Here is a 16,325-nt window from a genome sequence, read left to right as displayed (position 1 = left end):
ATGACATTTAAAACATGCTAATATCTGGTACATTGATGTTTTTGGATTGAGACGTGGCCTTGGGCATGACATTTAAAACATGCTAATATCTGGTACATTGATGTTTTTGGATTGAGACGTGGCCTTGGGCATGACATTTAAAACATGCTAATATGCATTGATGTTTTTGGATTGAGACGTGGCCTTGGGCATGACATTTAAAACATGCTAATATCTGGTACATTGATGTTTTTGGATTGAGACGTGGCCTTGGGCATGACATTTAAAACATGCTAATATCTGGTACATTGATGTTTTTGGATTGAGACGTGGCCTTGGGCATGACATTTAAAACATGCTAATATCTGGTACATTGATGTTTTTGAATTGAGACGTGGCCTTGGGCATGACATTTAAAACATGCTAATATCTGGTACATTGATGTTTTTGGATTGAGACGTGGCCTTGGGCATGACATTTAAAACATGCTAATATCTGGTACATTGATGTTTTTGGATTGAGACGTGGCCTTGGGCATGACATTTAAAACATGCTAATATCTGGTACATTGATGTTTTTGGTTTGAAAGTGCTAAACCTAGCAAGACAAAGGAGTGATTGTGGACTACAGGAAAAAGAGGACCATGGAGTCAACCTGCTGTGGAGTGTCCACATCACCAACAAACTAACATGGTCCAAACACACCAAGACAGTCGTGAGAGGTATTCTCATCGGCAGACTCAACAGCCTTGGTTTCTCTAATGACTGCCTCTCCTGGTTCGCTAACTACTTCTCAGATAGAGTTCAGTGTGTCACATCGGAGGGCTTGCTGTCCGGGCCTCTGGCAGTCTCTATGGGGTGCCACAGGGTTAAATTCTCGAGCCGACACAATTCTCTGTATATACTGTATCAATGATGTCGCTCTTGCTGCTGGTGGGTCTCTGATCCACCTCTACGCAGACGACACCATTCTGTACACATCTGGCCCTTCTTTGGACACTGTGCTAACAAACCTCCAGACGACACCATTCTGTACACATCTGACCCTTCTTTGGACACTGTGCTAACAAACCTCCAAAAGAGCTTCAATGCCATACAACTCTCCTTCTGTGGCCTCCAACTGCTCTTAATCGCAAGTAAAACTAAATGCATGCTCTTCCACCGATAGCTGCCTGCTCCCGCCTGCCCACCTAGCATCACTACTCCGGACGGTTCTGACTTAGAATATGTGAACAACTACAAATACCTAGGTGGCTGGCTAGACTGTAAACTCTCCACATTAAGTATCTTCAATCCAAAGTTAAATCTAGAATCTGCTTCCTATTTCGCAACCAAGCCTCCTTCACTCATGCTGCCAAACATACCCTCGTAAAACTGACTATCCTGTCAACCCTTGACTTAGGCGATGTCATTTACAAAATTGCCTCCAATATTCTACTCAGCAAATTGGATGCAGTCAGTGCCATGCGTTCTGTCACCAAATCCCCATATACTACCCACCACTGCGACCTGTATGCTTTCGTTGGCTGGTCCTCGCTACATATTCGTCGCCAAACCCACTGGCTCCAGGTCATCTTTAAGTCATTGCTAGGTAAAGCCCCGCCTTATCTCAGCTCATTGGTCACCATAGCAACACCCACCCATAGCACACGCTCCAGCAGGTATACTTCACTGGTCACCTCCAAAGCCAAACCATTAAGGAGAGAGATTATATTCTAGAGAAGTCAACTCTGATCTACAAAAAATGATCTATAAAATAAAATAAAGAGGACTAGATGATCTAAAAAAGCGAACTAGACAACCAAGACTAGACGACCAAGACTAGACCAAACTAGACAACCAAGACTAGACCAAACTAGACAACCAAGACTAGACCAAACTAGACAACCAAGACTAGACCAAACTAGACAACCAAGACTAGACCAAACTAGACAACCAAGACTAGACCAAACTAGACTACCAAGACTAGACGACCAAGACTAGACCAAACTAGACGACCAAGACTAGACCAAACTAGACAACCAAGACTAGACCAAACTAGACAACCAAGACTAGACCAAACTAGACAACCAAGACTAGACCAAACTAGACAACCAAGACTAGAGACCAAGACTAGACCAAGACTAGACGACCAAGACTAGACCAAACTAGACAACCAAGACTAGACCAAACTAGACAACCAAGACTAGACCAAACTAGACTACCAAGACTAGACGACCAAGACTAGACCAAACTAGACAACCAAGACTAGACCAAACTAGACAACCAAGACTAGACCAAACTAGACAACCAAGACTAGACCAAACTAGACAACCAAGACTAGACCAAACTAGACAACCAAGACTAGACCAAACTAGACAACCAAGACTAGACCAAACTAGACAACCAAGACTACAACAAAGACTAGACAACCAAGACTAGACCAAACTAGACAACCAAGACTAGACCAAACTAGACAACCAAGACTAGACCAAACTAGACAACCAAGACTAGACGACCAAGACTAGACCAAACTAGACAACCAAGACTAGACCAAACTAGACAACCAAGACTAGACCAAACTAGACAACCAAGACTAGACCAAACTAGACAACCAAGACTAGACTCAAGACTAGACCAAACTAGACAACCAAGACTAGACCAAACTAGACAACCAAGACTAGACCAAACTAGACAACCAAGACTAGACCAAACTAGACCAAGACTAGACCAACCAAGACAACCAAACTAGACAACAAAGACTAGACAAACAAGACTAGACCAAACTAGACAACCAAGACTAGACCAAACTAGACAACCAAGACTAGACCAAACTAGACAACCAAGACTAGACGACCAAGACTAGACCAAACTAGACAACCAAGACTAGACCAAACTAGACAACCAAGACTAGACCAAACTAGACAACCAAGACTAGACCAAACTAGACAACCAAGACTAGACCAAACTAGACAACCAAGACTAGACGACCAAGACTAGACCAAACTAGACAACCAAGACTAGACCAAACTAGACAACCAAGACTAGACCAAACTAGACAACCAAGACTAGACGACCAAGACTAGACCAAACTAGACAACCAAGACTAGACCAAACTAGACAACCAAGACTAGACGACAAACTAGACAAAAAGAGTAGGCCAAACTAGACAACAAAGACTAGACAACCAAGAGTAGACCAAACTAGACAACAAAGACTAGACGACCAAGAGTAGACCAAACTAGACAACAAAGACTAGACAACCAAGAGTAGACCAAACTAGACAACAAAGACTAGACGACCAAGAGTAGACCAAACTAGACAACAAAGACTAGAGACAAGAGTAGACCAAACTAGACAACAAAGACTAGACGACCAAGACTAGACCAAACTAGACAACAAAGACTAGACCAAACTAGACCAAACTAGACAACAAAGACTAGGCCGACCAAGAGTAGACCAAACTAGACAACAAAGACTAGCCAAACGACCAAGAGTAGGCCAAACTAGACGACCAAGACTAGACCAAACTATACGACCAAGACTAGACCAAACTAGACAACCAAGACTAGACCAAACTAGACAACCAAGACTAGACGACAAGATTAGACCAAGGCTAGACCAAACTAGACAACCAAGACTAGACCAACTAGACAACCAAGACTAGACAACAAAGACTAGACAACCAAGACTAGACCAAACTAGACAACCAAGACTAGACCAAACTAGACAACCAAGACTAGACCAAACTAGACAACCAAGACTAGACCAAACTAGACATTACCAAGACTAGACGACCAAGAGTAGGCCAAACTAGTTTCTATTCAATACCATAGACAACCAAGACTAGATCAAACTAGACAACCAAGACTAGACCAAACTAGACAACCAAGACTAGACCAAACTAGACAAACCAAGACTAGACCAAACTAGACAACCAAGACTAGACCAAACTAGACAACCAAGACTAGACAACAAAGACTAGACAACCAAGACTAGACCAAACTAGAGAAAACCAAGACTAGACCAAACTAGACAACCAAGACTAGACCAAACTAGACAACCAAGACTAGACGACCAAGAGTAGGCCAAACTAGACAACCAAGACTAGACCAAACTAGACAACCAAGACTAGACCAAACTAGACAACCAAGACTAGACCAAACTAGACAACCAAGACTAGACCAAACTAGACAACCAAGACTAGACGACCAAGAGTAGGCCAAACTAGACAACCAAGACTAGACCAAACTAGACAACCAAGACTAGACCAAACTAGACAACCAAGACTAGACGACCAAGAGTAGGCCAAACTAGACAACCAAGACTAGACCAAACTAGACAACCAAGACTAGACGACCAAGAGTAGGCCAAACTAGACAACAAAGACTAGACGACCAAGAGTAGACCAAACTAGACAACAAAGACTAGACGACCAAGAGTAGACCAAACTAGACAACAAAGACTAGAACCAAGAGTAGACCAAACTAGACAACAAAGACTAGACGACCAAGAGTAGACCAAACTAGACAACAAAGACTAGACGACCAAGAGTAGACCAAACTAGACAACAAAGACTAGACGACCAAGAGTAGACCAAACTAGACAACAAAGACTAGACGACCAAGAGTAGACCAAACTAGACAACAAAGACTAGACGACCAAGAGTAGGCCAAACTAGACGACCAAGACTAGACCAAACTAGACGACCAAGACTAGACCAAACTAGACAACCAAGACTATACCAAAATAGACAACCAAGACTAGACGACAAGACTAGACGACCAAGGCTAGACCAAACTAGACAACCAAGACTAGACCAAACTAGACAACCAAGACTAGACCAAACTTGGACAACCAAGACTAGACCAAACTAGACAACCAAGACTAGACCAAACTAGACAACCAAGACTAGACGACCAAGAGTTAGGCCAAACTAGACAACCAAGACTGGTTAGACCAAACTAGACAACCAAGACTAGACCAAACTAGACAACCAAGACTAGACCAAACTAGACAACCAAGACTAGACCAAACTAGACAACCAAGACTAGACGATACCAAGAGTAGGCCAAACTAGACAACCAAGACTAGACCAAACTAGACAACCAAGACTAGACCAAACTAGACAACCAAGACTAGACGACCAAGAGTAGGCCAAACTAGACAACCAAGACTAGACCAAACTAGACAACCAAGACTAGACGACCAAGAGTAGGCCAAACTAGACAACAAAGACTAGACCAAACTAGACAACCAAGACTAGACCAAACTAGACAACCAAGACTAGATCGACCAAGAGTAGGCAAAACTAGACAACAAAGACTAGACGACCAGAAGTAGACTATTCCAAACTAGACAACAAAGACTAGACGACCAAGAGTTAGACCAAACTAGACAACAAAGACTAGACGACCAAGAGTAGACCAAACTAGACAACAAAGACTAGACGACCAAGAAGTAGACCAAACTAGACAACAAAGACTAGACGACCAAGAGTAGACCAAACTAGACAACAAAGACTAGACGACCAAGAGTAGGCCAAACTAGACGACCAAGACTAGACCAAACTAGACGACCAAGACTAGACCAAACTAGACAACCAAGACTAGACCAAACTAGACAACCAAGACTAGACGACAAGACTAGACGACCAAGGCTAGGCCAAACTGGATAGACAACCAAGACTAGACCAAACTAGACAACCAAGACTAGGCCAAACTAGGCGACCAAGAGTAGTGCCAAACTAGACAACCAAGACTAGGCCAAACTAGAGACCCAAGACTAGTCCAAACTAGACAACCAAGACTAGTCCAAACTAGACAACCAAGACTAGACGACCAAGACTAGACCAAACTAGACAACCAAGACTAGTCCAAACTAGACAACCAAGACTAGACCAAACTAGACAACTAAGACTAGACCAAACTAGACAATCAAGACTAGACGACCAAGACTAGACCAAACTAGACAACCAAGACTAGACCAAACTAGACAACCAAGACTAGAACAAATTAGTCGATCTAGCATAAACAACTAGACAAATGACACCCTATCTCCTATATATTGCACTGCTTTTGAACAGAGCCCTATGGGATAGCACAGATAAAAGCCTGAGGAGTTGAGAAAGTAGTAAAGGATAGAGGGAATAGGGTGGCATTTGGGAGGGAGTCAAAATGAGCTGAGGTGGACCCTGTTTATCTGGATCACCGACGACACCTAGTGCCCAACAACCAACATTACAACTCAAAAGGTATACAATGGATTAACATGCAGTAATAGTGGACATGAACAGCACATATATGCAATTGTACTTGTACAGTACATTCAATTAATTAATGGTTCCTCTATAATAACCACGAGAAGTTGTATCCATTACATCATCTCATCAAACGGGATTTCATACAACAACGACAACAAATCTTTATATATGTATGTTGATGGCAAGATTGGTTAGGTTTCTATTCAATACCATAGAATGGTTAGGTTTCTATTCAATACCATAGAATGGTTAGGTTTCTATTCAATACCCATGGAATGGTTAGGTTTCTATTCAATACCATAGAATGGTTAGTGTTTCTATTCAATACCATAGAATGGTTAGTGTTCTATTCAATACCATAGAATGGTTAGGTTTCTATTCAATACCATAGAATGGTTAGTGTTCTATTCAATACCATAGAATGGTTAGGTTTCTATTCAATACCATGGAATGGTTAGGTTTCTATTCAATACCATAGAATGGATAGTGTTCTATTCAATATCATAGAATGGTTAGGTTTCTATTCAATACCATAGAATGGTTAGGTTTCTATTCAATACCATAGAATGGTTAGGTTTCTATTCAATACCATAGAATGGTTAGTGTTCTATTCAATACCATGGAATGGTTAGGTTTCTATTCAATACCATAGAATGGTTAGTGTTCTATTCAATACCATAGAATGGATAGTGTTCTATTCAATACCATAGAATGGATAGTGTTCTATTCAATACCATAGAATGGATAGTGTTCTATTCAATACCATAGAATGGTTAGTGTTCTATTCAATACCATAGAATGGAGAGTTTCTATTCAATACCATAGAATGGATAGTGTTCTATTCAATACCATAGAATGGATAGTGTTCTATTCAATACCATAGAATGGATAGTGTTCTATTCAATACCATAGAATGGATAGTGTTCTATTCAATACCATAGAATGGTTAGGTTTCTATTCAATACCATAGAATGGATAGTGTTCTATTCAATACCATAGAATGGATAGTGTTCTATTCAATATCATAGAATGGTTAGGTTTCTATTCAATACCATAGAATGGATAGTGTTCTATTCAATACCATAGAATGGATAGTGTTCTATTCAATACCATAGAATGGATAGTGTTCTATTCAATACCATAGAATGGTTAGTGTTCTATTAAATACCATAGAATGGATAGTGTTCTATTCAATACCATAGAATGGATAGTGTTCTATTCAATACCATAGAATGGTTAGTGTTCTATTCAATACCATAGAATGGATAGTGTTCTATTCAATACCATAGAATGGATAGTGTTCTATTCAATACCATAGAATGGAGAGTGTTCTATTCAATACCATAGAATGGATAGTGTTCTATTCAATACCATAGAATGGATAGTGTTCTATTCAATACCATAGAATGGATAGTGTTCTATTCAATACCATAGAATGGATAGTTTCTATTCAATACCATAGAATGGATAGTGTTCTATTCAATACCATAGAATGGATAGTGTTCTATTCAATACCATAGAATGGTTAGTGTTCTATTCAATACCATAGAATGGATAGTGTTCTATTCAATACCATAGAATGGTTAGTGTTCTATTCAATACCATAGAATGGATAGTGTTCTATTCAATACCATAGAATGGATAGTGTTCTATTCAATACCATAGAATAGGATACCATAGAATGGTTGTTCTATTCAATACCATAGAATGAATAGTGTTCTATTCAATACCATAGAATGGATGGAAGTGTTCTATTCAATACCATAGAATGGATAGTGTTCTATTCAATATCATAGAAATGGTTAGGTTTCTATTCAATACCATAGAATGGATAGGTGTTCTATTCAATACCATAGAATGGATAGTGTTCTATTCAATACCATAGAATGGATAGTGTTCTATTCAATACCATAGAATGGTTGAGTGTTCTATTCAATACCATAGAATGGATAGTGTTCTATTCAATACCTTAGAATGGATAGTGTTCTATTCAATACCATAGAATGGATAGTGTTCTATTCAATACCATAGAATGGAGAATGGTTGTTTTCTATTCAATACCATAGAATGGATAGTGTTCTATTCAATACCATAGAATGGATAGTGTTCTATTCAATACCATAGAATGAATAGTGTTCTATTCAATACCATGGAATGGTTAGTGTTCTATTCAATACCATAGAATGGATAGTGTTCTATTCAATACCATAGAATGGATAGTGTTCTATTCAATACCATAGAATGGTTAGTGTTCTATTCAATACCATAGAATGGATAGTGTTCTATTCAATACCATAGAATGGATAGTGTTCTATTCAATACCATAGAATGGTTAGTGTTCTATTCAATACCATAGAATGGTTAGTGTTCTATTCAATATTAGAATGGATAGTGTTCTATTCAATACCATAGGAATTAGGTTCTATTCAATACCATAGAATAGAATGGTTAGTTTCTATTCAATACCATAGAACATAGTTAGGTTTTATTCAATAATGGAATGGAGAGGTTTCTATTCAATACCATAGAATGGATAGTGTTTCTATTCAATATCATAGAATGGATAGTGTTCTATTCAATACCATAGAATGGTTAGTGTTCTATTCAATACCATGGAATGGTTAGGGTTTCTATTCAATACCATAGAATGGTTAGTGTTCTATTCAATAGAACCATTCAAAATGGATAGTGTTCTATTCAATACCATGGAATGGTTAGTGTTCTATTCAATACCATAGAATGGTTAGTGTTCTATTCAATACCATAGAATGGATAGTGTTCTATTCAATACCATAGAATGGAGAGTGTTCTATTCAATACCATGGAATGGATAGTGTTCTATTCAATACCATAGAATGGATAGTGTTCTATTCAATACCATAGAATGGATAGTGTTCTATTCAATACCATAGAATGGTTAGTGTTCTATTCAATACCATAGAATGGTTAGTGTTCTATTCAATACCTTAGAATGGATAGTGTTCTATTCAATACCATAGAATGGTTAGTGTTCTATTCAATACCAGAATGGTTAGTTTATTTTGACAATAAAGTTGTATTCTTTAATGTGTAGAACATAGTTCACAGGATCATGGAATTTAACGGTAGAAGACATCAACACAGTGACCTCCTGGACGCACTACAGCCTGTGTTAGTCCACAGTCATCCCAGTAGACAAGCCAGTGAAGTCACCATACTGGTAGGGAGCACCCTCAGGGAAGTGTCACCACCACCTATACAGTGTTCTATACACATACACACAGACACACACACACACACAGACACACAGACATAGACACACAGACACACACACACAGACACAGATACAGACTCACACACAGAGACGCTCACACACACACACACACACACAGATACACAGACACACAGTAATTTTTGCCTAAAAATACCATAGATTGTTCCTTTGAACTCACATGTTCAGTGTTGCAGCCAGTTGGTTTGACCCCAGAGCAGATGGCCATGGCTTCTCGTTCGGTATTTATGGCTCTGAACGTGATGAAGCCGTTAGGTTGAAACTCATCTTTAGGAGATAAAGAACAGAAACATGATACTAAAATACAAAGTATTAAGATAAACTTTTGTTATTGACCAAATACTTATTTTCTACCATAATTTGCTAATAAATTCATTAAAAAAATCCCACAATGTAATTCTCTGGATTTCTTTTCTCTCATTTTGTCTGTCATAGTTGAAGTGTACCTATGATGAAAATTACAGGCCTCTCTCATATTTTTAAGTGGGAGAACTTGCACAATTGGTGGCTGACTAAATACTGTTTTGCCCCACTGTATGTCTAGTTTGGAGTGATTCACCACTCTATTGGTTCTGTGTGTCATGGTGGATAAAATATGATTGAATTAAAAGTCACATAGGAGGTAGGGTAGCCTAGTGGTTAGAGCGTTGGACTAGTAATGGAAAGGTTGCAGGTTCGAATCCATAGAATGGAGCTGTCCCGAATCTGTCGTTCTGCCCCTGAACAGGCAGTTAACCCACTGTTCCTAGACCGTCATTGTAATTAAGAATTTGTTCTTAACTGACTTGATAGAGTTAAATAAAGGTAAAATAAAAACGTACTTCCTGAGGTGAAGAAACACCTGTTAATATATGTCTTTCATTAGTTCATGGTTGATCATATTAAAGAAGATAGTGTACTTCCTGAGGTGAAGAAACACCTGTTAATATATGTCTTTCATTAGTTCATGGTTGATCATATTAAAGAAGAACCCGTACCTCTTGAGCTGGGCCCATACAGCTGTCTGGTGGTCTCTGTGTCTCCATGGTCATAGACAACAGGAATGGATGGTCCTCTGTTGCTGCAAGACCCCCCGTTGTATCTCACTGGGTGGGTCTGGGATATCAGAACACAACATGTCATTCATGTTGAGCTTCATCAACATCCTTCTGTTTGATCCACTGGGGGGTTTCAAGACTGGGTTAACGTGCCGAGCTAAAGTCTAGGCATCGGCTTGATGGATTAGTTTGTCAAAGTTAATCAAATGTGGACCTAAACACCTGTATAATTGAACAAGAACGCGTAAATTGTACTGCGTGTTTGGGTGTGAGTGTGTTTGATACCTTGAAGAGTTGGTGTAGGTTGCCTCCATGCAGGGTGAGGAAGCGTCTCTCTGTGTGGTAACGCAGGATGGACGCCAGGTTCCCAGTGTTCCATAGATGGGAGAGTTGTTGGGAACGTGCCACACAGACATGTCCTCCGCCACGATGTCATAATACCCAGGGTTCTGAGGGAGACAGAAGAAGATGTATTAATACCCAGGGTTCTGAGGAGAGGAGATTTATTAATACCCAGGGTTCTGAAGAGAGGAGATTTATTAATACCCAGGGTTCTGAGGAGAGGAGATGTATTAATACCCAGGGTTCTGAGGAGAGGATATGTATTAATACCCAGGGTTCTGAGGAGAGGAGATTTATTAATACCCAGGGTTCTGAGGAGAGGAGATGTATTAATACCCAGGGTTCTGAGGAGAGGATATGTATTAATACCCAGGGTTCTACAGGGAGATGTATTTACCCAGGGTTCTGAGGGAGAAAGAAGGAGATGTTTAATACCCAGGGTTCTGAGGAGAGGAGGTTAATTAATACCCAGGGTTCTGAGGGAGACAGGAGGAGATGTATTAATACCCAGGGTTCAGAGGAGAGGAGATGTTTTAATACCCAGGGTTCTGAGGGAGACAGGAGGAGATGACAGGGTTCCGAGGGAGGAGATGTATTAATATCCAGGGTTCTGGGAGAGGAGATATATTAATTCCCAGGGTTCTGAGGAGAGGAGATGTATTAATACCCAGGGTTCTGAGGAGAGGAGATGTATTAATACCCAGGGTTCTGAGGTGAGGAGATGTATTAATACCCAGGGTTCTGAGGAGAGGAGATGTATTAATACCCAGGGTTCTGAGGGAGACAGGGGGCGTTATTAATACCCAGGGTTCTGGGAGACAGAAGGAGATGTATTAATACCCAGGGTTCTGAGGAGACAGAAGGAGATGTATTAATACCCAGGGTTCTGAGGAGATCAGATTTATTAATACCAGGGTTCTGAGGAGAGAGATGTATTAATACCCAGGGTTCTGAGGAAAGGATATGTATTAATACCCAGGGTTCTGAGGAGACAGGAGATATATTAATACCCAGGGTTCTCAGGGAGAAAAGAAGGAGATGTATTAATACCCAGGGTTCTGAGGAGAGGAGGTTAATTAATACCCAGGGTTCTGAGGGAGACAGGAGGAGATGTGGCTAATACCCAGGGTTCAGAGGAGAGGAGATGTTTTAATACCCAGGGTTCTGAGGGAGACAGGAGGAGATGTATTAATACCCAGGGTTCCGAGGAGGAGATGTATTAATACCCAGGGTTCTGAGGAGACAGGGAGAGATGTATTAATACCCAGGGTTCTGAGGAGAGGAGATATATTAATTCCCAGGGTTCTGAGGAGAGGAGATGTATTAATACCCAGGGTTCTGAGGAGAGGAGATGTATTAATACCCAAGGTTCTGAGGTGAGGAGATGTATTAATACCCAGGGTTCTGAGGAGAGGAGATGTATTAATACCCAGGGTTCTGAGGTTAGACAGGGGGCGATGTATTAATACCCAGGGTTCTGAGGGAGACAGAAGGAGATGTATTAATACCCAGGGTTCTGAGGGAGACAGAAGGAGATGTATTAATACCCAGGGTTCTGAGGAGAGGAGATGTATTAATACCCAGGGTTCTGAGGGAGACAGGAGGAGATGTATTAATACCCAGGGTTCTGAGGGAGACAGAGGAGATGTATTAATACCCAGGGTTCTGAGGAGAGGAGATATATTAATACCCAGGGTTCTGAGGGATACAGGGAGAGATGTATTAATACCCAGGGTTCTGAGGAGAGGAGATATATTAATTCCCAGGGTTCTGAGGAGAGGAGATGTATTAATACCCAGGGTTCTGAGGAGAGGAGATGAATTAATACCCAGGGTTCTGAGGGAGACAGGAGGAGATGTATTAATACCCAGGGTTCTGAGGAGAGGAGATGTATTAATACCCAGGGTTCTGAGAAGAGGAGATGTATTAATACCCAGGGTTCTGAGAAGGAGATTAATTAATATCCAGGGTTCTGAGGAGACAGGAGGAGATGTATTAATACCCAGGGTTCTGAGGAGACAGAAGGAGATGTATTAATACCCAGGGTTCTGAGGAGAGGAGATATATTAATACCCAGGGTTCTGAGGGATACAGGGGAGATGTATTAATACCCAGGGTTCTGAGGAGAGGAGATATATTAATTCCCAGGGTTCTGAGGAGAGGAGATGTATTAATACCCAGGGTTCTGAGGAGAGGAGATGAATTAATACCCAGGCTTCTGAGGGAGACAGGAGGAGATGTATTAATACCCAGGGTTCTGAGGAGAGGAGATGTATTAATACCCAGGGTTCTGAGAAGAGGAGATGTATTAATACCCAGGGTTCTGAGGAAAGGAGATTAATTAATATCCAGGGTTCTGAGGAGACAGGAGGAGATGTATTAATACCCAGGGTTCTGAGGAGAGGAGATGTATTAATACCCAGGGTTCTGAGGGAGACAGGGGAGATGTATTAATACCCAGGGTTCTGAGGAGAGGAGATGTATTAATACCCAGGGTTCTGAGGAGAGGATATGTATTAATACCCAGGGTTCTGAGGAGAGGAGATGTATTAATACCCAGGGTTCTGAGGAGACAGGAGAGATGTATTAATACCCAGGGTTCTGAGGAGAGGGGATGTATTAATACCCAGGGTTCTGAGGAGAGGAGATATATTAATTCCCAGGGTTCTGAGGAGAGGAGATGTATTAATACCCAGGGTTCTGAGGAGAGGAGATGTATTAATACCCAGGGTTCTGAGGAGACAGGAGGAGATGTATTAATACCCAGGGTTCTGAGGAGAGGAGATATATTAATACCCAGGGTTCTGAGGGAGACAGGGAGAGATGTATTAATACCCAGGGTTCTGAGGAGAGGAGATATATTAATTCCCAGGGTTCTGAGGAGAGGAGATGTATTAATACCCAGGGTTCTGGGAGACAGGGGAGATGTATTAATACCCAGGGTTCTGAGGAGAGGAGAGATATTAATACCCAGGGTTCTGAGGGGATACAGGGAGATGTATTGATACCCAGGGTTCTGAGGGAGAGGAGATATATTAATACCCAGGGTTCTGAGGAGACAGGAGATGTATTAATACCCAGGGTTCTGAGGAGAGGATATATATTAATTCCCAGGGTTCTGAGGGAGAGGAGATGTATTAATACCCAGGGTTCTGAGGAGACAGGAGATGTATTAATACCCAGGGTTCTAATACCCAGGGTTCTGAGGAGAGAGATGTATTAATTCCCAGGGTTCTGAGGAGAGGAGATGTATTAATACCCAGGGTTCTGAGGGATACAGGGAGAGATGTATTAATACCCAGGGTTCTGAGGAGAGGAGATATATTAATACCCAGGGTTCTGAGGGAGACAGAAGGAGATGTATTAATACCCAGGGTTCTGAGGAGAGGAGATATATTAATTCCCAGGGTTCTGAGGAGAGGAGATGTATTAATACCCAGGGTTCTGAGGAGAGGAGATGTATTAATACCCAGGGTTCTGAGGAGAGGAGATGTATTAATACCCAGGGTTCTGAGGGACACAGGAGGAGATGTATTAATACCCAGGGTTCTGAGGAGAGGAGATATATTAATACCCAGGGTTCTTAGGGACACAGGAGGAGATGTATTAATACCCAGGGTTCTGAGGAGAGGAGATATATTAATACCCAGGGTTCTGAGGGAGACAGGGAGAGATGTATTAATACCCAGGGTTCTGAGGAGAGGACATATATTAATTCCCGGGGTTCTGAGGAGAGGAGATGTATTAATACCCAGGGTTCTGAGGAGAGGAGATGTATTAATACCCAGGGTTCTGAGGGAGACAGGAGGAGATTTATTAATACCCAGGGTTCTGAGGGAGACAGAAGGAGATGTATTAATACCCAGGGTTCTGAGGAGAGGAGATATATTAATACCCAGGGTTCTGAGGATACAGAAGGAGATGTATTAATACCCAGGGTTCTGAGGAGACAGGGGGAGATGTATTAATACCCAGGGTTCTGAGGAGACAGGGGAGATGTATTAATACCCAGGGTTCTGAGGGAGACAGGGGAGATGTATTAATACCCAGGGTTCTGAGGAGAGGAGATGTATTAATACCCAGGGTTCTGAGGATAGGAGATGTATTAATACCCAGGGTTCTGAGGAGAGGAGATGTATTAATACCCAGGGTTCTGAGGAGGAGATATATTAATACCCAGGGTTCTGAGGGATACAGAAGGAGATGTATTAATACCCAGGGTTCTGAGGAGACAGGGGAGATGTATTAATACCCAGGGTTCTGAGGGAGACAGGGGGAGATGTATTAATACCCAGGGTTCTGAGGGAGACAGGGGGAGATGTATTAATACCCAGGGTTCTGAGGGAGACAGGGGGAGATGTATTAATACCCAGGGTTCTGAGGAGAGGAGATGTATTAATACCCAGGGTTCTGAGGATAGGAGATGTATTAATACCCAGGGTTCTGAGGAGAGGAGATGTATTAATACCCAGGGTTCTGAGGAGAGGAGATGTATTAATACCCAGGGTTCTGAGGAAAGGAGATGTATTATACCCAGGGTTCTGGGAGACAGGAGGAGATGTATTAATACCCAGGGTTCTGAGGAGGGAGATATATTAATACCCAGGGTTCTGAGGGAGACAGAAGGAGATGTATTAATACCCAGGGTTCTGAGAGAGGAGATATATTAATACCCAGGGTTCTGAGGGAGACAGGAGGAGATGTATTAATACCCAGGGTTCTGAGGAGAGGAGATATATTAATAGCCAGGGTTCTTAGGGACACAGGAGGAGATGTATTAATACCCAGGGTTCTGAGGAGAGGAGATATATTAATACCCAGGGTTCTGAGGAGACAGGGAGAGATATATTAATACCCAGGGTTCTGAGGAGGGAGATATTAATTCCCAGGGTTCTGAGGAGAGGAGATGTATTAATACCCAGGGTTCTAAGGAGAGGAGATGTATTAATACCCAGGGTTCTGAGGGAGACAGGAGATGTATTAATACCCAGGGTTCTGGGGAGACAGAAGGAGATGTATTAATACCCAGGGTTCTGAGGAGAGGAGATATATTAATACCCAGGGTTCTGAGGATACAGAAGGAGATGTATTAATACCCAGGATTCTGAGGGAGACAGGGGGAGATGTATTAATACCCAGGGTTCTGAGGGAGACAGGGGAGATGTATTAATACCCAGGGTTCTGAGGGAGACAGGGGAGATGTATTAATACCCAGGGTTCTGAGGAGACAGGGAGATGTATTAATACCCAGGGTTCTGAGGAGACAGGGGGAGATGTATTAATACCCAGGGTTCTGAGGAGAGGGAGATGTATTAATACCCAGGGTTCTGAGGATAGGAGATGTATTAATACCCAGGGTTCTGAGGAGAGGAGATGTATTAATACCCAGGGTTCTGAGGAGAGGAGATGTATTAATACCAAGGGTTCTGAGACAGGAGGAGACTAATTAATACCCA

The 16,325-nt window shown here is 41.5% G+C and overlaps 1 pseudogene; it reads right to left on the bottom strand.

Moving 5' to 3' along the window:
- Positions 1-9,370: 9,370 nt before the first annotated feature.
- LOC115121491 (intelectin-like) overlaps positions 9,371-16,325 on the bottom strand; it is a 20,393-nt pseudogene continuing 13,438 nt past the window's right edge.

This window comes from Oncorhynchus nerka, linkage group LG18 (genome assembly GCF_034236695.1).
Source record: "Oncorhynchus nerka isolate Pitt River linkage group LG18, Oner_Uvic_2.0, whole genome shotgun sequence".
In the NCBI taxonomy this organism is placed as follows: domain Eukaryota; kingdom Metazoa; phylum Chordata; class Actinopteri; order Salmoniformes; family Salmonidae; genus Oncorhynchus; species Oncorhynchus nerka.
The sequence above is the reverse complement of the archived record's forward strand: the minus strand, read 5'-3'. Positions and strand labels throughout refer to the sequence as shown.